We start from the raw sequence: 24,343 nt of genomic DNA on the forward strand, positions 1-24,343 counted from the left end.
AACAACACTTTTTCCATTTTGTTTGTTTATTATTGTCAATAGCGATATACATTTTGCGTATGACCTAAGACTGCAACATAATCTTGTAATTTTAGCTATTTTTGGCTGGAGCAAAGTTTGAGGTTTAAATGCGAATCGTTAGAGAATTTTTCTACGAGATCAACGAGGTATGGCAATCCTTGTTTGGAGCACGTTATCCTTACTTTTGGGCTAAAACTAAAAACGCTTTAATTTATATTTTAGCTCACTGACAGAAGGTGGAATACATGTAGAAATGGCAATATCAATTTTCAGTGGTGATCACTGACAGAAGCTAAACGGCATGCATATTTGGCGAAAATGTTGGGGGTGCTGACTGACAGAATCTATATGGCATAAAGATTTACCAAAAATGTTGTGGGGTGCTCACTGACAGAAGCTATATGATACACGGCTTCTTTGAAGGAACAATTTGTTTTGGGTTACTCACTGAAAGAAGCTGAGTGATGCACTAAATTTGTTTGTGAGGAAGAATTTTTGGGCTTTCACGCTCATTGTGCTCACTGTCAGAAGCTCAAATATATGCGATATTAGGAAAAAGTCTTTCGTGGTCCCGCATATATTAGAGCTTCTGTCAGTGAGCAAAATGAGCGTTGAAACCCAAAAATTGTTCCTCAAACAAAACCGATTGTATCAGTAAGATTCTGTCAGTGAGCGCAAAGAGCGTGAAAACCCAAAAATTGTTCCGCAAAAATCTAGTGCATCAGTGCATTTGTCAGTAGGCACCCCATAAAATTGTTCCTCCAAAGATCAGGTGTATCATATAGCTTCTGCCAGTGAGCACCGCAAAACATATTTGGTAAATCTCCATGCCATATAGATTCTGTCAGTGAGCACGCCAAAACATTTTTGACAATTCTACATGCGTGTTAGCTTCTGTCAGCACACCGAAAAATTGATATTGCAATTTCTACATGTATTCCACCTTCTGTCAGTGAGCAAAAATATAAATTAAAGCGTTTTTGGTTTTAGCCAAAAAGTAAGGATAACGTGGTCCAAACAAGGATTGACATACCTCATTGATCTCGTAGAAAAATTCTCTAACGATTCTCATTTAAACCTCAAACTTTGCTCTAGCCTAAAATAGCTAAACTTAATCGCTTTGGTCAGTGTTCACCCCAAACAAGATTATATTGCAGTCTTAGGTCATACGCAAAATGTATATCGCTATTAAAAATAATAAACAAACAAAATGGAAGAAGAGTTTTTTTATGCGTAATAAAGGTTTATCATAATTTCTCAATATAAAGGATTAATTATTAATATAAGATCCTGAGGGCGTGTGTCCGTGTTGATTCCAACTGCGCTGCGTGATCCTCGTAGAGCTCGTAGAAAAATTCTCTATCGATTCGCATTTAAACCTGAAACTTTGTTCCAGCCAAAATTCGCTAAATTTAATAATTTACACCAGCTAAAAATCCATATTTGCAGTAAAATATATCGGATGCGGAGTAAGCACAATATTCGCCTGCTGCAATTCGCGCAGATCTACGAGCTTCTGTCATTAAACGCAAGCATTGACTGTCAGACAGCAGCACTTTCCAGCCAGAGGATGCCACAGAAATATAATTTTGAGGAATACAATCTTATCTTTTGAAGTATATTTCAATGCAGAGCAATTGTTTGTGGTCAGTTAGGTTATTGTATTCTCTGTTTAAGTCTTCTATGTATCCAAAACCTGCAAGAAAGTAAATATGAAAATTTGTTAGAAGTAAATTCGGAATGAATAAAAATATTCCTTGCAAAAAATACAAATATTGCAGAAATAAGCTGAAATGATGACAAATGTATGTATGTTGTAAACAAATTCTAAAGCAAATTGTTGTTGTGTTTTTGGGTTAAGTAATAAGTGAGGTTTATAAGAAAGTTAAAAAGAAGAAGATTTAACAGAATTGTTTTTAGCATTTTATGTTGCCTGAGTGCTATTTTTTGCAACTGTATGTATATGTAGAACAAATGCTTCGTATAGAAATCTTCTAGATCCAAACCTGAAATCTTTTATACATTTACTTATTTTCCGTAGTGCAATTGTAACGCCGTGTGCAACGAAATCTGCGGAGCAATCTCAATTTGAATTTGAATGTAGATGGCGTTTGATTTTTGGCTTGCCTAATTATGTGCGTCTCTTTCCCCGTTCCCCCTTTCCCTTTTAACCTTTCCCCTCGTCCATTTCACATTTAACCCCTCTTTGCAGATGCGTGTGTGCGTGCAAGATTGGCAAACCAAACAGGAAATGCTAATTACATGTACGTGTACACTGCGTATGTGTGTTTGCGTGAGCGGGTCTATGTGGCCACTCCCATTCCCACTTTACCTGCAGCATCCCGCGTCCCTTCCCAGCCACGCCCCTTTTGGACCCACGGCAAGGAGGGTGGGGGATCAAGGAAGCCGCCCGATTGCCGGCTCATGCAATATTATTGCTCGCAATCTAATTAACCGCACAGCGAGCCAAGCTCCCCACAAGCCCATACCCAAACCCATGCCCACACATATACGTGGCCAATATTTGCGCCAACTGGTCATATCAAAATGGCCACACACACCTATAAACCTATTGCCCAAACACACACATAGACACAATGGAAATTATACGCGTAATTGAGAACGGAATTCAGCGCTAATTCAATTCGCTTCCACCGACCTATGTCTCTGGCCATGATTGCACTCTTATTAAGCATTGGTCCTGACTTTTGGCAGCTAAGCAGCCGCAAAATACATTTTGAAGCGGCCACTCACAGGCTACTTGGTAGATTACTCTTTTTAGTCGTTAGGCAGTGCAACACAAAATTAATTAATTTAATATGCTCCAGATCCAGCTTACTTAAAGTCTTTTGTACTCTTACTCTTTTCCTGGTATTAAAGAATTGGTGGTGAAATTAAATTAGGTATTTAAAAAATAGTCCTCAGAAATATAAATAAACGTTTACGATCAGGATGTCGATTAGCTGTAATGGAAAATTTACCAGCAATGTATGGATTTAATTGGCAAATAAAATGTGAATTATGCTTAATAAGTCCTGCTGTGCTTTTAAATTTCGATAAATACATAAATGGGAAGGCTGTTGTGAGCCTGACTAAATATTTTATATTTAAATTTTTGTTAGCATTGCTTAAACTTTTTGTTAGCAGCGTATATCGCGTGTCTTGGCGGCAGCTAAAACCGCTCCGTTCAAGTAGCAACTTATAGTGCTAACTGCCGAATCCCTGACCAAAACACAACAGTATTTCTTTAGGAACTGATCTTTTATATGTATACTCTATTTCGGGGACAAGTGTATGTCATAAATGTCAAATGTCAATTCTTTGGGTTATCCCATCCTATTTATGTGGGAAAAGAAACGTACTTCTTAGGTCACAAGTGTAATCTGAAGTGGTGTTGCACCAGCAACCTAATTATCACTGCTCAAACCTGAACACTTTTACTGCTTACAAAGTTTTCAGCTGAAGTGAATGTCCCGTGTATGTTTAAGGCGAAACATGCTTGTAGTAGGTATTCAAAGGATATATATATTTGCAATTTAACCACTTTTCGTGCCTTTAACATAAACTTGAACCGTAGCTGCCCGCAGTGCCTATGACACAGTTCCCGTTGCTGCTCCATCCACTGCTTTTGGTCATACACCATCTACCATTTGGCATTCACACTTGCATCCGCCTCACTTCTATCGATCCCCTGCAGATTTCTTTTCCCGCCTGCCCTGTCGATTAGTCAATTATAGACAAATGGCCTGGGAGGTGCAAGAGCGCGGCACAATGTAAACAAGCCATCAATAGCAGCAAAAGTACAGCGGAAAGTAGGGGACACTGGGTGGAAATGCCTGGTTGAGATAAAAGAATTATGCATAGGCAACGGAAAGGCGAAACCGAGAGTCCAACACAAAAGGCGAGAAACGAGAAAGGACCCAGGGGCCCGTCCGGAATCAGCAGGATGGGCGATTCGGCGAGAGGAAACCACAAGCCGCACAGAGAAGTTGAAAAAAAATGCAGGAAAAACACAAGCACAAGCAGGCCAAGGAAAAAGAAGTTCTGTTGCAGGCCAAAACGGATGCAAGTGGCTAGCGGAAAAGCTAGATTAAGAAAAACAAGGAAATTTAAAAGTCTTTGCCAACCAATTTTGAGTTAGGAAGTCAAATATGTTAACTTTAATTGATCTAAATCACTTATAAAGATATACATTTTATGTGTTTTGTTATTGCAGGGAAAAACGGATGCAAGTGACTAGCGAAAAAATTAGATTTTAACTAGTTAGCTTTTATTTTTTGACAAATCTCCGAAAATCCTAAAAAATCGCTTTTTGGATCAAAGTCTCGGAAAGAAATGGTCACAAGATGGAATGTCATACATCGGCGAATTCGTCATGAAATTGCCAATCAAATGGCATTCACAGTTAAAAATTTTTCTATTCATAAAATTTTAGCAAAAAATGATGATGTACCCCCTTATCAAAAATGCGAAAATTGGTCATAAAGTTAATTTTTCAAAAAATCGATTTCCAAAAATCGGTTTTTCTATCAAAACCAAATCAAATGTTCTAAACCGATTATGGATGGGTAGTATAGGTCGCCAGCTATCCAAAACAGTCACTTTCATGGCTATACCTTTAAATTTCGCAAAGTTACAACAAAAGGACGCTTTAGGAATTTTTTTGTTTTACAAATCTCCGAAAACCCAAAAAAGGAACCTAAAAAATCGGTTTTTGGATCAAAGTCTCGGGAAGAAATGGTCACAGGATAAAATGTCATACATCGGCGAATTCGTCATTAAATTGGCAATCAAATAGCATTCACAGTTAAAAATTTTTCAATTCATCAAATTTTGGCAAAAATGCTAAAATTGGTCATAAAGTTAATTTTTCAAAAAATCGATTTCCAAAATCGGTTTCTTTAGCAAAACCAAATCAAATGTTCTAAACCGATTATGGATGGGTAGTATAGGTCGCCAGCTATCCAAAACAGTCACTTTCATGGCTATACCTTTAAATTTCGCAAAGTTACAACAAAAGGACGCTTTGGGGAATTTTTTTGTTTTACAAATCTCCGAAAACCCAAAAAAGGAACCTAAAAAATAGGTTTTTGGATCAAAATCTCGGGAAGAAATTGGCACAGGATAAAATGTCATACATCGGCGAATTCGTCATTAAATTGCCAATCAAATGGCATTCACAGTTAAAAATTTTTCAATTCATCAAATTTTGGCAAAAAATGATGATGTACCCCCTTATCAAAAATGCAAAAATTGGTCATAAAGTTAATTTTTCAAAAAATCGATTTCCAAAATCGGTTTTTCTATCAAAACCAAATCAAGTATTCTAAACCGATAATGGATGGGTAGTATAGGTCGCCAGCTATCCAAAACAGTCACTTTCATGGCTATACCTTTAAATTTCGCAAAGTTACAACAAAAGGACGCTTTAGGAATTTTTTTGTTTTACAAATCTCCGAAAACCCAAAAAAGGAACCTAAAAAATCGGTTTTTGGATCAAAGTCTCGGGAAGAAATGGTCACAGGATAAAATGTCATACATCGGCGAATTCGTCATTAAATTGGCAATCAAATAGCATTCACAGTTAAAAATTTTTCAATTCATCAAATTTTGGCAAAAATGCTAAAATTGGTCATAAAGTTAATTTTTCAAAAAATCGATTTCCAAAATCGGTTTCTTTAGCAAAACCAAATCAAATGTTCTAAACCGATTATGGATGGGTAGTATAGGTCGCCAGCTATCCAAAACAGTCACTTTCATGGCTATACCTTTAAATTTCGCAAAGTTACAACAAAAGGACGCTTTAGGATTTTTTTTGTTTTACAAATCTCCGAAAACCCAAAAAGGAACCTAAAAAATAGGTTTTTGGATCAAAGTCTCGGGAAGAAATGGTCACAGGATAAATTGTCATACATCGGCGAATTCGTCATTAAATTGCCAATCAAATGGCATTCACAGTTAAAAATTTTTCAATTCATCAAATTTTGGCAAAAAATGATGATGTACCCCCTTATCAAAAATGCAAAAATTGGTCATAAAGTTAATTTTTCAAAAAATCGATTTCCAAAATCGGTTGTTCTATCAAAACCAAATCAAGTATTCTAAACCGATAATGGGTGGGTAGTATAGGTCGCCAGCTATCCAAAACAGTCACTTTCATGGCTATACCTTTAAATTTCGCAAAGTTACAACAAAAGGACGCTTTAGGAATTTTTTTGTTTTACAAATCTCCGAAAACCCAAAAAAGGAACCTAAAAAATAGGTTTTTGGATCAAAGTCTCGGGAAGAAATGGTCACAGGATAAATGTCATACATCGGCGAATTCGTCATTAAATTGGCAATCAAATAGCATTCACAGTTAAAAATTTTTCAATTCATCAAATTTTGGCAAAAAATGATGATGTACCCCCTTATCAAAAATGCGAAAATTGGTCATAAAGTTAATTTTTCAAAAAATCGATTTCCAAAATCGGTTTTTCTATCAAAACCAAATCAAGTATTCTAAACCGATAATGGATGGGTAGTATAGGTCGCCAGCTATCCAAAACAGTCACTTTCATGGCTATACCTTTAAATTTCGCAAAGTTACAACAAAAGGACGCTTTAGGATTTTTTTTGTTTTACAAATCTCCGAAAACCCAAAAAAGGAACCTAAAAAATAGGTTTTTGGATCAAAGTCTCGGGAAGAAATGGTCACAGGATAAATTGTCATACATCGGCGAATTCGTCATTAAATTGCCAATCAAATGGCATTCACAGTTAAAAATTTTTCAATTCATCAAATTTTGGCAAAAAATGATGATGTACCCCCTTATCAAAAATGCGAAAATTGGTCATAAAGTTAATTTTTCAAAAAATCGATTTCCAAAATCGGTTTTTCTATCAAAACCAAATCAAGTATTCTAAACCGATAATGGATGGGTAGTATAGGTCGCCAGCTATCCAAAACAGTCACTTTCATGGCTATACCTTTAAATTTCGCAAAGTTACAACAAAAGGACGCTTTAGGATTTTTTTTGTTTTACAAATCTCCGAAAACCCAAAAAAGGAACCTAAAAAATAGGTTTTTGGATCAAAATCTCGGGAAGAAATGGTCACAGGATAAATTGTCATACATCGGCGAATTCGTCATTAAATTGCCAATCAAATGGCATTCACAGTTAAAAATTTTTCAATTCATCAAATTTTGGCAAAAAATGATGATGTACCCCCTTATCAAAAATGCGAAAATTGGTCATAAAGTTAATTTTTCAAAAAATCGATTTCCAAAATCGGTTGTTCTATCAAAACCAAATCAAGTATTCTAAACCGATAATGGGTGGGTAGTATAGGTCGCCAGCTATCCAAAACAGTCACTTTCATGGCTATACCTTTAAATTTCGCAAAGTTACAACAAAAGGACGCTTTAGGATTTTTTTTGTTTTACAAATCTCCGAAAACCCAAAAAAGGAACCTAAAAAATAGGTTTTTGGATCAAAGTCTCGGGAAGAAATGGTCACAGGATAAATTGTCATACATCGGCGAATTCGTCATTAAATTGCCAATCAAATGGCATTCACAGTTAAAAATTTTTCAATTCATCAAATTTTGGCAAAAAATGATGATGTACCCCCTTATCAAAAATGCAAAAATTGGTCATAAAGTTAATTTTTCAAAAAATCGATTTCCAAAATCGGTTGTTCTATCAAAACCAAATCAAGTATTCTAAACCGATAATGGGTGGGTAGTATAGGTCGCCAGCTATCCAAAACAGTCACTTTCATGGCTATACCTTTAAATTTCGCAAAGTTACAACAAAAGGACGCTTTAGGATTTTTTTTGTTTTACAAATCTCCGAAAACCCAAAAAAGGAACCTAAAAAATAGGTTTTTGGATCAAAGTCTCGGGAAGAAATGGTCACAGGATAAATTGTCATACATCGGCGAATTCGTCATTAAATTGCCAATCAAATGGCATTCACAGTTAAAAATTTTTCAATTCATCAAATTTTGGCAAAAAATGATGATGTACCCCCTTATCAAAAATGCGAAAATTGGTCATAAAGTTAATTTTTCAAAAAATCGATTTCCAAAATCGGTTTTTCTATCAAAACCAAATCAAGTATTCTAAACCGATAATGGATGGGTAGTATAGGTCGCCAGCTATCCAAAACAGTCACTTTCATGGCTATACCTTTAAATTTCGCAAAGTTACAACAAAAGGACGCTTTAGGATTTTTTTTGTTTTACAAATCTCCGAAAACCCAAAAAAGGAACCTAAAAAATAGGTTTTTGGATCAAAATCTCGGGAAGAAATGGTCACAGGATAAATTGTCATACATCGGCGAATTCGTCATTAAATTGCCAATCAAATGGCATTCACAGTTAAAAATTTTTCAATTCATCAAATTTTGGCAAAAAATGATGATGTACCCCCTTATCAAAAATGCGAAAATTGGTCATAAAGTTAATTTTTCAAAAAATCGATTTTCAAAAATCGGTTTATTTTATTAAAACCAAATCAAGTGTTCTAAACCGAGTATGGATGGGTAGTATAGGTCGCCAGCTATCCAAAACAGTCACTTTCATGGCTATACCTTTAAATTTCGCAAAGTTACAACAAAAGGACGCTTTAGGAATTTTTTTGTTTTACAAATCTCCGAAAACCCAAAAAAGGAACCTAAAAAATCGGTTTTTGGATCAAAGTCTCGGGAAGAAATGGTCACAGGATAAAATGTCATACATCGGCGAATTCGTCATTAAATTGGCAATCAAATAGCATTCACAGTTAAAAATTTTTCAATTCATCAAATTTTGGCAAAAAATGATGATGTACCCCCTTATCAAAAATGCTAAAATTGGTCATAAAGTTAATTTTTCAAAAAATCGATTTCCAAAATCGGTTTTTCTATCAAAACCAAATCAAGTATTCTAAACCGATAATGGATGGGTAGTATAGGTCGCCAGCTATCCAAAACAGTCACTTTCATGGCTATACCTTTAAATTTCGCAAAGTTACAACAAAAGGACGCTTTAGGATTTTTTTTGTTTTACAAATCTCCGAAAACCCAAAAAAGGAACCTAAAAAATAGGTTTTTGGATCAAAGTCTCGGGAAGAAATGGTCACAGGATAAATTGTCATACATCGGCGAATTCGTCATTAAATTGCCAATCAAATGGCATTCACAGTTAAAAATTTTTCAATTCATCAAATTTTGGCAAAAAATGATGATGTACCCCCTTATCAAAATGCGAAAATTGGTCATAAAGTTAATTTTTCAAAAAATCGATTTCCAAAATCGGTTTTTCTATCAAAACCAAATCAAGTATTCTAAACCGATAATGGATGGGTAGTATAGGTCGCCAGCTATCCAAAACAGTCACTTTCATGGCTATACCTTTAAATTTCGCAAAGTTACAACAAAAGGACGCTTTAGGATTTTTTTTGTTTTACAAATCTCCGAAAACCCAAAAAAGGAACCTAAAAAATAGGTTTTTGGATCAAAGTCTCGGGAAGAAATGGTCACAGGATAAATTGTCATACATCGGCGAATTCGTCATTAAATTGCCAATCAAATGGCATTCACAGTTAAAAATTTTTCAATTCATCAAATTTTGGCAAAAAATGATGATGTACCCCCTTATCAAAAATGCGAAAATTGGTCATAAAGTTAATTTTTCAAAAAATCGATTTCCAAAATCGGTTTTTCTATCAAAACCAAATCAAGTATTCTAAACCGATAATGGATGGGTAGTATAGGTCGCCAGCTATCCAAAACAGTCACTTTCATGGCTATACCTTTAAATTTCGCAAAGTTACAACAAAAGGACGCTTTAGGATTTTTTTTGTTTTACAAATCTCCGAAAACCCAAAAAAGGAACCTAAAAAATAGGTTTTTGGATCAAAGTCTCGGGAAGAAATGGTCACAGGATAAATTGTCATACATCGGCGAATTCGTCATTAAATTGCCAATCAAATGGCATTCACAGTTAAAAATTTTTCAATTCATCAAATTTTGGCAAAAAATGATGATGTACCCCCTTATCAAAAATGCGAAAATTGGTCATAAAGTTAATTTTTCAAAAAATCGATTTTAAAAAATCGGTTTCTTTAGCAAAACCAAATCAAATGTTCTAAACCGATTATGGATGGGTAGTATAGGTCGCCAGCTATCCAAAACAGTCACTTTCATGGCTATACCTTTACATTTCGCAAAGTTACAACAAAAGGACGCTTTAGGGATTTTTTTGTTTTACAAATCTCCGAAAACCCAAAAAAGGAACCTAAAAAATAGGTTTTTGGATCAAAATCTCGGGAAGAAATGGTCACAGGATAAATTGTCATACATCGGCGAATTCGTCATTAAATTGCCAATCAAATGGCATTCACAGTTAAAAATTTTCAATTCATCAAATTTTGGCAAAAAATGATGATGTACCCCCTTATCAAAAATGCGAAAATTGGTCATAAAGTTAATTTTTCAAAAAATCGATTTTCAAAATCGGTTTATTTTATTAAAACCAAATCAAGTGTTCTAAACCGAGTATGGATGGGTAGTATAGGTCGCCAGCTATCCAAAACAGTCACTTTCATGGCTATACCTTTAAATTTCGCAAAGTTACAACAAAAGGACGCTTTAGGAATTTTTTTGTTTTACAAATCTCCGAAAACCCAAAAAAGGAACCTAAAAAATCGGTTTTTGGATCAAAGTCTCGGGAAGAAATGGTCACAGGATAAATTGTCATACATCGGCGAATTCGTCATTAAATTGGCAATCAAATAGCATTCACAGTTAAAAATTTTTCAATTCATCAAATTTTGGCAAAAATGATGATGTACCCCCTTATCAAAAATGCGAAAATTGGTCATAAAGTTAATTTTTCAAAAAATCGATTTCAAAAATCGGTTTCTTTATCAAAACCAAATCAATGTATTCTAAACCGATAATGGATGGGTAGTATAGGTCGCCAGCTATCCAAAACAGTCACTTTCATGGCTATACCTTTAAATTTCGCAAAGTTACAACAAAAGGACGCTTTAGGGAATTTTTTTTGTTTTACAAATCTCCGAAAACCCAAAAAAGGAACCTAAAAAATCAGTTTTTGGATCAAAGTCTCGGGAAGAAATGGTCACAGGATAAATTGTCATACATCGGCGAATTCGTCATTAAATTGCCAATCAAATGGCATTCACAGTTAAAAATTTTTCAATTCATCAAATTTTGGCAAAAAATGATGATGTACCCCCTTATCAAAAATGCGAAAATTGGTCATAAAGTTAATTTTTCAAAAAATCGATTTCCAAAATCGGTTTTTCTATCAAAACCAAATCAAGTATTCTAAACCGATAATGGATGGGTAGTATAGGTCGCCAGCTATCCAAAACAGTCACTTTCATGGCTATACCTTTAAATTTCGCAAAGTTACAACAAAAGGACGCTTTAGGATTTTTTTTGTTTTACAAATCTCCGAAAACCCAAAAAAGGAACCTAAAAAATAGGTTTTTGGATCAAAGTCTCGGGAAGAAATGGTCACAGGATAAATTGTCATACATCGGCGAATTCGTCATTAAATTGCCAATCAAATGGCATTCACAGTTAAAAATTTTTCAATTCATCAAATTTTGGCAAAAAATGATGATGTACCCCCTTATCAAAAATGCGAAAATTGGTCATAAAGTTAATTTTTCAAAAAATCGATTTTAAAAAATCGGTTTCTTTAGCAAAACCAAATCAAATGTTCTAAACCGATTATGGATGGGTAGTATAGGTCGCCAGCTATCCAAAACAGTCACTTTCATGGCTATACCTTTACATTTCGCAAAGTTACAACAAAAGGACGCTTTGGGGAATTTTTTTGTTTTACAAATCTCCGAAAACCCAAAAAAGGAACCTAAAAAATAGGTTTTTGGATCAAAATCTCGGGAAGAAATTGGCACAGGATAAAATGTCAGACATCGGCGAATTCGTCATTAAATTGCCAATCAAATGGCATTCACAGTTAAAAATTTTTCAATTCATCAAATTTTGGCAAAAAATGATGATGTACCCCCTTATCAAAAATGCGAAAATTGGTCATAAAGTTAATTTTTCAAAAAATCGATTTCCAAAATCGGTTTTTCTATCAAAACCAAATCAAGTATTCTAAACCGATAATGGATGGGTAGTATAGGTCGCCAGCTATCCAAAACAGTCACTTTCATGGCTATACCTTTAAATTTCGCAAAGTTACAACAAAAGGACGCTTTAGGATTTTTTTTGTTTTACAAATCTCCGAAAACCCAAAAAAGGAACCTAAAAATAGGTTTTTGGATCAAAGTCTCGGGAAGAAATGGTCACAGGATAAATTGTCATACATCGGCGAATTCGTCATTAAATTGCCAATCAAATGGCATTCACAGTTAAAAATTTTTCAATTCATCAAATTTTGGCAAAAAATGATGATGTACCCCCTTATCAAAAATGCGAAAATTGGTCATAAAGTTAATTTTTCAAAAAATCGATTTTAAAAAATCGGTTTCTTTAGCAAAACCAAATCAAATGTTCTAAACCGATTATGGATGGGTAGTATAGGTCGCCAGCTATCCAAAACAGTCACTTTCATGGCTATACCTTTAAATTTCGCAAAGTTACAACAAAAGGACGCTTTAGGATTTTTTTTGTTTTACAAATCTCCGAAAACCCAAAAAAGGAACCTAAAAAATAGGTTTTTGGATCAAAGTCTCGGGAAGAAATGGTCACAGGATAAATTGTCATACATCGGCGAATTCGTCATTAAATTGCCAATCAAATGGCATTCACAGTTAAAAATTTTTCAATTCATCAAATTTTGGCAAAAAATGATGATGTACCCCCTTATCAAAAATGCGAAAATTGGTCATAAAGTTAATTTTTCAAAAAATCGATTTCCAAAATCGGTTTTTCTATCAAAACCAAATCAAGTATTCTAAACCGATAATGGATGGGTAGTATAGGTCGCCAGCTATCCAAAACAGTCACTTTCATGGCTATACCTTTAAATTTCGCAAAGTTACAACAAAAGGACGCTTTAGGATTTTTTTTGTTTTACAAATCTCCGAAAACCCAAAAAAGGAACCTAAAAAATAGGTTTTTGGATCAAAGTCTCGGGAAGAAATGGTCACAGGATAAATTGTCATACATCGGCGAATTCGTCATTAAATTGCCAATCAAATGGCATTCACAGTTAAAAATTTTTCAATTCATCAAATTTTGGCAAAAAATGATGATGTACCCCCTTATCAAAAATGCGAAAATTGGTCATAAAGTTAATTTTTCAAAAAATCGATTTCCAAAATCGGTTTTTCTATCAAAACCAAATCAAGTATTCTAAACCGATAATGGATGGGTAGTAAGGTCGCCAGCTATCCAAAACAGTCACTTTCATGGCTATACCTTTAAATTTCGCAAAGTTACAACAAAAGGACGCTTTAGGATTTTTTTTGTTTTACAAATCTCCGAAAACCCAAAAAAGGAACCTAAAAAATAGGTTTTTGGATCAAAGTCTCGGGAAGAAATGGTCACAGGATAAATTGTCATACATCGGCGAATTCGTCATTAAATTGCCAATCAAATGGCATTCACAGTTAAAAATTTTTCAATTCATCAAATTTTGGCAAAAAATGATGATGTACCCCCTTATCAAAAATGCGAAAATTGGTCATAAAGTTAATTTTTCAAAAAATCGATTTTAAAAAATCGGTTTCTTTAGCAAAACCAAATCAAATGTTCTAAACCGATTATGGATGGGTAGTATAGGTCGCCAGCTATCCAAAACAGTCACTTTCATGGCTATACCTTTACATTTCGCAAAGTTACAACAAAAGGACGCTTTGGGGAATTTTTTTGTTTTACAAATCTCCGAAAACCCAAAAAAGGAACCTAAAAAATAGGTTTTTGGATCAAAATCTCGGGAAGAAATGGCACAGGATAAAATGTCATACATCGGCGAATTCGTCATTAAATTGCCAATCAAATGGCATTCACAGTTAAAAATTTTTCAATTCATCAAATTTTGGCAAAAAATGATGATGTACCCCCTTATCAAAAATGCAAAAATTGGTCATAAAGTTAATTTTTCAAAAAATCGATTTCCAAAATCGGTTGTTCTATCAAAACCAAATCAAGTATTCTAAACCGATAATGGATGGGTAGTATAGGTCGCCAGCTATCCAAAACAGTCATTTTCATGGCTATACCTTTAAATTTCGCAAAGTTACAACAAAAGGGACGCTTTAGGATTTTTTTTGTTTTACAAATCTCCGAAAACCCAAAAAAGGAACCTAAAAAATAGGTTTTTGGATCAAAGTCTCGGGAAGAAATGGTCACAGGATAAATTGTCATACATCGGCGAATTCGTCATTAAATTGCCAATCAAATGGCATTCACAGTTAAAAATTTTTCAATTCATCAAATTTTGGCAAAAAATGATGATGTACCCCCTTATCAAAAATGCGAAAATTGGTCATAAAGTTAATTTTTCAAAAAATCGATTTTCAAAAATCGGTTTATTTTATTAAAACCAAATCAAGTGTACTAAACCGAGTATGGATGGGTAGTATAGGTCGCCAGCTATCCAAAACAGTCACTTTCATGGCTATACCTTTAAATTTCGCAAAGTTACAACAAAAGGACGCTTTAGGAATTTTTTTGTTTTACAAATCTCCGAAAACCCAAAAAAGGAACCTAAAAAATCGGTTTTTGGATCAAAGTCTCGGGAAGAAATGGTCACAGGATAAAATGTCATACATCGGCGAATTCGTCATTAAATTGGCAATCAAATAGCATTCACAGTTAAAAATTTTTCAATTCATCAAATTTTGGCAAAAAATGATGATGTACCCCCTTATCAAAAATGCGAAAATTGGTCATAAAGTTAATTTTTCAAAAAATCGATTTTAAAAAATCGGTTTCTTTAGCAAAACCAAATCAAATGTTCTAAACCGATAATGGATGGGTAGTATAGGTCGCCAGCTATCCAAAACAGTCACTTTCATGGCTATACCTTTAAATTTCGCAAAGTTACAACAAAAGGACGCTTTAGGATTTTTTTTGTTTTACAAATCTCCGAAAACCCAAAAAGGAACCTAAAAAATAGGTTTTTGGATCAAAGTCTCGGGAAGAAATGGTCACAGGATAAAATGTCATACATCGGCGAATTCGTCATTAAATTGGCAATCAAATAGCATTCACAGTTACAAATTTTTCAATTCATCAAATTTTGGCAAAAAATGATGATGTACCCCCTTATCAAAAATGCTAAAATTGGTCATAAAGTTAATTTTTCAAAAAATCGATTTCCAAAATCGGTTTTTCTATCAAAACCAAATCAAGTATTCTAAACCGATAATGGATGGGTAGTATAGGTCGCCAGCTATCCAAAACAGTCACTTTCATGGCTATACCTTTAAATTTCGCAAAGTTACAACAAAAGGACGCTTTAGGATTTTTTTTGTTTTACAAATCTCCGAAAACCCAAAAAAGGAACCTAAAAAATAGGTTTTTGGATCAAAGTCTCGGGAAGAAATGGTCACAGGATAAAATGTCATACATCGGCGAATTCGTCATTAAATTGGCAATCAAATAGCATTCACAGTTAAAAATTTTTCAATTCATCAAATTTTGGCAAAAAATGATGATGTACCCCCCTTATCAAAAATGCGAAAATTGGTCATAAAGTTAATTTTTCAAAAAATCGATTTTAAAAAATCGGTTTCTTTAGCAAAACCAAATCAAATGTTCTAAACCGATTATGGATGGGTAGTATAGGTCGCCAGCTATCCAAAACAGTCACTTTCATGGCTATACCTTTAAATTTCGCATAGTTACAACAAAAGGATGATATAGAAATTTTTTCTTTTTACAAATCTCCGACAACCCAAAAAGGAACCTAAAAATCGGTTTTTGGATTAAAATCTCGGGAAGAAATGGTGACAGGATAAAATGTCATACATCGGCGAATTCGTCATTAAATTGCCAATCAAATGGCATTCACAGTTAAAAATTTTTCAATTCACCAAATTTTGGCAAAAAATGATGATGTACCCCCTTATCAAAAATGCTCAAAATTGGTCATAAAGTTAATTTAAAAAAAAAATCGATTTTCAAAAATCTTTTTTTTTATCAAAACCAAATCAAGTGTTCTAAACCGATAATGGATGGGTAGTATAGGTCACCAGCTATCCAAAACAGTCACTTTTATGGCTATACCTTTAAATTTCGCAAAGTTACAACAAAAGGACGCTTTAGGATTTTTTTTTTACAAACCTCCGAAAACCCAAAAAGGAACCTAAAAAATCGGTTTTTGGATCAAAATCTCGGGAAGAAATGGTCAATGGATGGAATGTCATACATAGTCGAATTCGTCATTAAATTGCCAATCAAATGGCATTCACAGTTAAAATTTTTTCTATTCATAAAATTTTAGCAAAAAATGATGATGTAACCCCTTATCAAATATGTGAAAATTGGTCATAAAGGTAATTTTTCAAAAAATCGATTTCCAAAAATCGGTTTTTCTAACAAAACCAAATCAAGTATTCTAACCGATAATGGATAGGTAGTTAGGTCGCCAGCTATTCAAAACAGTCAATTTTATGGCTATACCTTTAAATTTCGCCAAGTTACAACAAAAGGACGCTTTAGGAATTTTTTTTTTATAAATCTCCGAAAACCCAAAAAAGGAACCTAAAAAATCGGTTTTTGGATCAAAATCTCGGGAAGAAATGGTCAATGGATGGAATGTCATACATAGTCGAATTCGTCATTCAATTGCCAATCAAATGGCATTCACAGTTAAAATTTTTTCTATTCATAAAATTTTAGCAAAAAATGATGATGTACCCCCTTATCAAAAATGTGAAAATTGGTCATAAAGTTAATTTTTCAAAAAATCGATTTCCAAAAATCGGTTTTTCTAACAAAACCAAATCAAGTATTCTAAACCGATAATGGATAGGTAGTATAGGTCGCCAGTTATCCAAAACAGTCAATTTTATGGCTATACCTTTAAATTTCGCCAAGTTACAACAAAAGGACGCTTTAGGAATTTTTTTTTTTATAAATCTCCGAAAACCCAAAAAAGGAACCTAAAAAATCGGTTTTTGGATCAAAATCTCGGGAAGAAATGGTCAATGGATGGAATGTCATACATAGTCGAATTCGTCATTAAATTGCCAATCAAATGACATTCACAGTTAAAATTTTTTCTATTCATAAATTTTTGGCAAAAAATGATGATGTACCCCCTTATCAAAAATGCTAAAATTGGTCATAAAGGTAATTTTTCAAAAAATCGATTTTCAAAAATCGTTTTTTTTTTTATCAAAACCAAATCAAGTGTTCTAAACCGATTGTGGATGGGTAGTATAGGTCGCCAGCTATCCAAAACAGTAACTTTTATGTCTATTCCTTTAAATTTCGCCAAGTTTTTACAAATCTCCGAAAACCCAAAAAAGGCACCTAAAAAATCGGGTTTTGGATAAAAATCTCGGGAAGAAATGGTCACAGGATGGAATGTCATACATCGTCGAATTCGTCATTAAATTGCCAATCAAATGGCATTCACAGTTAAAAATTTTTCTATTCATAAAATTTTAGCAAAAAATTATGATGTACCCCCTTATCAAAAATGCTAAAATTGGTCATAAAGGTAATTTTTCAAAAAATCGATTTTCAAAAATAGGTTTTTTTTTATCAAAACCATATCAATTATTCTAAACCGATAATGGATGTGTAGTATAGGTCGCCAGCTATCCAAAACAGTCACTTTAATGGCTATACCTTTAAATTTCGCATAGTTACAACAAAAGGATGATATAGAAATTTTTTCTGTTTACAAATCTCCGACAACCCAAAAAAGGAACCTAAAAATCGGTTTTTGGATTAAAATCTCGGGAAGAAATGGTGACAGGATAAAATGTCATACATCGGCGAATTCGTCATTAAATTGCCAATCAAATGGCATTCACAGTTAAAAATTTTTCAATTCATCAAATTTTGGCAAAAAATGATGATGTACCCCCTTATCAAAAATGCTCAAAATTGGTCATAAAGTTAATTTTAAAAAAAATCGATTTTCAAAAATCTTTTTTTTTTATCAAAACCAAATCAAGTGTTCTAAACCGATAATGGATGGGTAGTATAGGTCACCAGCTATCCAAAACAGTCACTTTTATGGCTATACCTTTAAATTTCTCAAAGTTACAACAAAAGGACGCTTTAGGATTTTTTTTTTACAAACCTCCGAAAACCCAAAAAAGGAACCTAAAAAATCGGTTTTTGGATCAAAATCTCGGGAAGAAATGGTCACAGGATGGAATGTCATACATTGGCGAATTCGTCATTAAATTGCCAATCAAATGGCATTCACAGTTAAAAATTTTTCAATTCATCAAATTTTGGCAAAAAATGATGATATACCCCCTTATCAAAAATGCTAAAATTGGTCATAAAGTTAATTTTTCAATAAATCTATTTTCAAAAATCGGTTTTTTTATTAAAACCAAATCAAGTGTTCTAAACCGAATGTGGATGGGTAGTATAGGTCGCCAGCTATCTAAAACAGTCACATTTATGGCTATACCTTTAAATTTCGCCAAGTTACACGCTTTAGGAATTTTTTTTTTTACAAATCTCCGAAAACCCAAAAAAGGAACCTAAAAAATCGGTTTTTGGATCAAAGTCTCGGGAAGAAATGGTCACAGGATAAATTGTCATACATCGGCGAATTCGTCATTAAATTGCCAATCAAATGGCATTCACAGTTAAAAATTTTCTATTCATAAAATTTTAGCAAAAAATTATGATGTACCCCCTTATCAAAAATGCTAAAATTGGTCATAAAGGTAATTTTTCAAAAAATCGATTTTCAAAAATAGGTTTTTTTTTATCAAAACCATATCAATTATTCTAAACCGATAATGGATGTGTAGTATAGGTCGCCAGCTATCCAAAACAGTCACTTTAATGGCTATACCTTTAAATTTCGCATAGTTACAACAAAAGGATGATATAGAAATTTTTTCTGTTTACAAATCTCCGACAACCCAAAAAAGGAACCTAAAAATCGGTTTTTGGATTAAAATCTCGGGAAGAAATGGTGACAGGATAAAATGTCATACATCGGCGAATTCGTCATTAAATTGCCAATCAAATGGCATTCACAGTTAAAAATTTTTCAATTCATCAAATTTTGGCAAAAAATGATGATGTACCCCCTTATCAAAAATGCTCAAAATTGGTCATAAAGTTAATTTTTAAAAAAATCGATTTTCAAAAATCTTTTTTTTTATCAAAACCAAATCAAGTGTTCTAAACCGATAATGGATGGGTAGTATAGGTCACCAGCTATCCAAAACAGTCACTTTTATGGCTATACCTTTAAATTTCTCAAAGTTACAACAAAAGGACGCTTTAGGATTTTTTTTTTACAAACCTCCGAAAACCCAAAAAAGGAACCTAAAAAATCGGTTTTTGGATCAAAATCTCGGGAAGAAATGGTCACAGGATGAAATGTCATACATTGGCGAATTCGTCATTAAATTGCCAATCAAATGGCATTCACAGTTAAAAATTTTTCAATTCATCAAATTTTGGCAAAAAATGATGATATACCCCCTTATCAAAAATGCTAAAATTGGTCATAAAGTTAATTTTTCAATAAATCTATTTTCAAAAATCGGTTTTTTTATTAAAACCAAATCAAGTGTTCTAAACCGAATGTGGATGGGTAGTATAGGTCGCCAGCTATCTAAAACAGTCACATTTATGGCTATACCTTTAAATTTCGCCAAGTTACACGCTTTAGGAATTTTTTTTTTTACAAATCTCCGAAAACCCAAAAAAGGAACCTAAAAAATCGGTTTTTGGATCAAAGTCTCGGGAAGAAATGGTCACAGGATAAATTGTCATACATCGGCGAATTCGTCATTAAATTGCCAATCAAATGGCATTCACAGTTAAAAATTTTTCTATTCATAAAATTTTAGCAAAAAATTATGATGTACCCCCTTATCAAAAATGCTAAAATTGGTCATAAAGGTAATTTTTCAAAAAATCGATTTTCAAAAATAGGTTTTTTTTATCAAAACCATATCAATTATTCTAAACCGATAATGGATGTGTAGTATAGGTCGCCAGCTATCCAAAACAGTCACCTTAATGGCTATACCTTTAAATTTCGCATAGTTACAACAAAAGGATGATATAGAAATTTTTTCTTTTTACAAATCTCCGACAACCCAAAAAAGGAACCTAAAAATCGGTTTTTGGATTAAAATCTCGGGAAGAAATGGTGACAGGATAAAATGTCATACATCGGCGAATTCGTCATTAAATTGCCAATCAAATGGCATTCACAGTTAAAAATTTACAATTCATCAAATTTTGGCAAAAAATGATGATGTACCCCCTTATCAAAAATGCTCAAAATTGGTCATAAAGTTAATTTTTAAAAAAAATCGATTTCCAAAAATCGGTTTTTTTTATCAAAACCATATAAAGTATTCTAATCCGATAATGGATGTGTAGTATAGGTCGCCAGCTATCCAAAACAGTCACTTTAATGGCTATACCTTTAAATTTCGTATAGTTACAACAAAAGGATGATATAGAAATTTTTTCTTTTTACAAATCTCCGACAACCCAAAAAAGGAACCTAAAAAATCGGTTTTTGGATTAAAATCTCGGGAAGAAATGGTGACAGGATAAAATGTCATACATCGGCGAATTCGTCATTAAATTGCCAATCAAATGGCATTCACAGTTATAAATTTTTCAATTCACCAAATTTTGGCAATTTTATCAAAAATGCTCAAAATTGGTCATAAAGCTAATTTTAAAAAAATCGATTTTCAAAAATCTTTTTTTTTATCAAAACCAAATCAAGTGTTCTAAACCGAATGTGGATGGGTAGTATAGGTCGCCAGCTATCCAAAACAGTCACATTTATGGCTATACCTTTAAATTTCGCCAAGTTACACGCTTTAGGAATTTTTTTTTTTACAAATCTCCGAAAACCCAAAAAAGGAACCTAAAAAATCGGTTTTTGGATCAAAGTCTCGGGAAGAAATGGTCACAGGATAAATTGTCATACATCGGCGAATTCGTCATTAAATTGCCAATCAAATGGCATTCACAGTTAAAAATTTTTCTATTCATAAAATTTTAGCAAAAAATGATGATGTACCCCCTTATCAAAAATGTGAAAATTGGTCATAAAGGTAATTTCTCAAAAAATCGATTTCCAAAAATCGGTTTTTTTATCAAAACCATATAAAGTATTCTAAACCGATAATGGATGTGTAGTATAGGTCGCCAGCTATCCAAAACAGTCACTTTAATGGCTATACCTTTAAATTTCGTATAGTTACAACAAAAGGATGATATAGAAATTTTTTCTTTTTACAAATCTCCGACAACCCAAAAAAGGAACCTAAAAAATCGGTTTTTGGATTAAAATCTCGGGAAGAAATGGTGACAGGATAAAATGTCATACATCGGCGAATTCGTCATTAAATTGCCAATCAAATGGCATTCACAGTTAAAAATTTTTCTATTCATAAAATTTTAGCAAAAAATGATGATGTACCCCCTTATCAAAAATGTGAAAATTGGTCATAAAGGTAATTTTTCAAAAAATCGATTTTCAAAAATCGGTTTTTTTTTATCAAAACCATATAAAGTATTCTAAACCGATAATGGATGTGTAGTATAGGTCGCCAGCTATCCAAAACAGTCACTTTAATGGCTATAACTTTAAATTTCAACAAGTTACAACAAAAGGACGCTTTAGGATTTTTTTTTTTACAAATCTCCGAAAACCCAAAAAACACAATAAAAAATCGGTTTTTGTATAAAAACCTTGAGAATAAATTGGTCACAGGATGGAATGTCATACATCGGCGAATTCGTCATTAAATTGCCAATCAAATGGCCTTCACAGTTTAAAATTTTTCAGTTTATCAAATTCCCGCAAAAATATGTGATGTATCAAAAATGCGAAAATTGGTCATAAAGTTAATTTTTCAAAAAATCGATTTTCTTAAATCGGTTTTTTTTATCAAAACCAAATCAATTGCTCTAAACCGATTGTAGACAAATAGTTGCAAGGACCTGCAGACACCTCAAAGGGAAATCCCCGTGGAGTCTGGTGGGTATCCATACCCCTGTCAAACATAAAACGGAAATCGGAAAAAAAACAAGGCAGCGAAGCAAAATAAGAAGCGATGATGCCAAAAGAGAGTCTCCCACAGGACTAAGCGGTCATTTATTTTAAGACGCAAAAAAAGGGGCATCAAAGGGTTCGGTGTTCGGTTTCGGACAGATAAACAAAACTTTTCCGTGCCAATAGTCTCGATATTGCGATAACGGAATATTCCAACTCAACTAGTTATATAAGTGTCAGTCAGATAAGATTGATTTGATTTCCTGAATTAAATAGTTAAATGTTTTGTAATATACAACTTTAAAGCTACAATTTGTAAGCTTTTACATACTTAAAAATAATGATATAGATGTAGCTGAGTTTTGAAAGTAACAACCACCAAATCCAAATCGTAAATAAAATGCTGCAGATAAATACTTGATATCTTTAAAATTTCTGAATGCTAAAAATAAAAAACTTTATCATTTTCTTTTCTTCCTTCTTAATTTTGTCAAGGTAATATTTTTACAATTGTATACTGAAAAATATATAATTTCGAAGGTGAAAACTACCAAATCATAAATAATATGCAACAAATAAATAAATAATATCTTTAAAATTAAAAAAAAAACCTTTGAAAAAATAAAAAATAAGTAATATAAGTTTATACCTCAAAAACTGTAGAATTTTCTCTGCTGCCTATAAGTTCCCACATACTCCAAAGTTCCATTAATTGAATAATAATATTGATAGGGCCTGGCATCGATGACCAGAAACAAGGACACAGGACACAGGATGCAGGATGCGGAATGCAGGATGGGTTTGGTCGCCTTCACATCCTTCATCTTCCTTTGTTTCGCCTGTCAGTAACTGCAAAGGGTTTTAAATTTAAGCAGACTTCAGCGCGATCGCAGCCACACGATTTCCGCTAAATGCCAGCTTGGAAATGGGAAATGCAAAATGGAAAATGTAGAGGGGACCCACCCCCCTCCTCTCTTAACAAATTCCCCTCTCCCCCCCTTTTAGCCAATATCCTGACCGTGATGCTGCCAATTGCCAATTGCCAATCGCCATGCAAACAAAGGCAACAAAATTTAGTTAATTGGGTAAAATGCTCGGCGGAAATTGAAAGCAAAAGCAAAGCAACAAACAGGGGGCGGAAAGCGAGGGGGCGGGGTCAAAAGGGCATGCAAAATGCAATAAATATCTAAATTTCGCCTTTTGGCCGGGCCATTATTTATCGATTTATGCAAATTTGCAGTGAACATTTTATCAATAAACAATAATAAATTAAAATCAACAATCACTGGACTAAACATTCGCATCCCCCGTCTTGTTTCGCACAGTACACTCTCTCTTTCTGTCCATGTTTTTTTTTATGGGTACGGGAGGGGGTGGAGTCTGTCCAAATTGAAAACGAAATTTATATATGCAAATTGTCAACGCCGCCGAAAGCCAGCAGCAACAGCCGAAAATGCATAGCATTTTCCCACAAACATATATCTGGATAAGTATTTATGCTATGTATATATGTACATTTGCAGTTGTGGTCAAAATAATAGTAATTGGACCATTGAAATTGCTCAAAATCCTAGCTTAAAGGCATAGAACATCTTTTCTTTTAGTGTATCATAATGCTTACTTTACATTAAATTAAATTTGGTTATAACATTTTTGATGTTGTTTTAGTTTTTCAAGGATAATAACAGCTATTAATAATTCCTTAAAATTCACTTTTCAATATACTGAAGTAAATGATTTTGTAACCATTTAAGAAAATAACCACAAATCCTCGTTTATCTGCACTATTTAATAAGTTTAAATATCTGATAAATTTTGAAAGTAAAAAATTAAAAACAGTTTTTATTGTCAATTTTTTTTATTTAATTATTTAAAAATAGTATACCTTATAATTTTAGTTTATTAAGTATTTAGTATTTGCCTTATAAAATATATACAATTGCTGTTTGTATTACAATAAAAAGGTTTTTAATATTTTACAAATTGTTTTAGTGTACAATTTCATTAATTTTTATTTTTGGCAATCTGTTTTTTACATGATGTAAAATATTTTACCTACATATGTCGAAAGCGGTTTTTATATTTGCCCCATCTAGCTTATTAAATATGCATTATAAGTATTAAGAAAATGTATACCAAACTATTTTCAATGGCTATTTTTA

At 33.2% G+C, this 24,343-nt stretch overlaps 1 protein-coding gene across 1 annotated transcript in view; it reads right to left on the reverse strand.

Annotated features, from left to right (window-relative positions):
• Nucleotides 1-10,836, reverse strand: part of LOC128265129 (uncharacterized) — a 175,897-nt gene extending 165,061 nt beyond the window's left edge. The window contains exon 1 of the mRNA XM_053000957.1: nucleotides 10,823-10,836. The gene's annotated coding sequence lies outside the window, so the exon portion shown is untranslated. The remainder of the gene's footprint in view (nucleotides 1-10,822) is intronic.
• Nucleotides 10,837-24,343: the final 13,507 nt, after the last annotated feature.

This window comes from Drosophila gunungcola, unplaced genomic scaffold (genome assembly GCF_025200985.1).
Source record: "Drosophila gunungcola strain Sukarami unplaced genomic scaffold, Dgunungcola_SK_2 000095F, whole genome shotgun sequence".
Lineage (NCBI taxonomy): Eukaryota > Metazoa > Arthropoda > Insecta > Diptera > Drosophilidae > Drosophila > Drosophila gunungcola.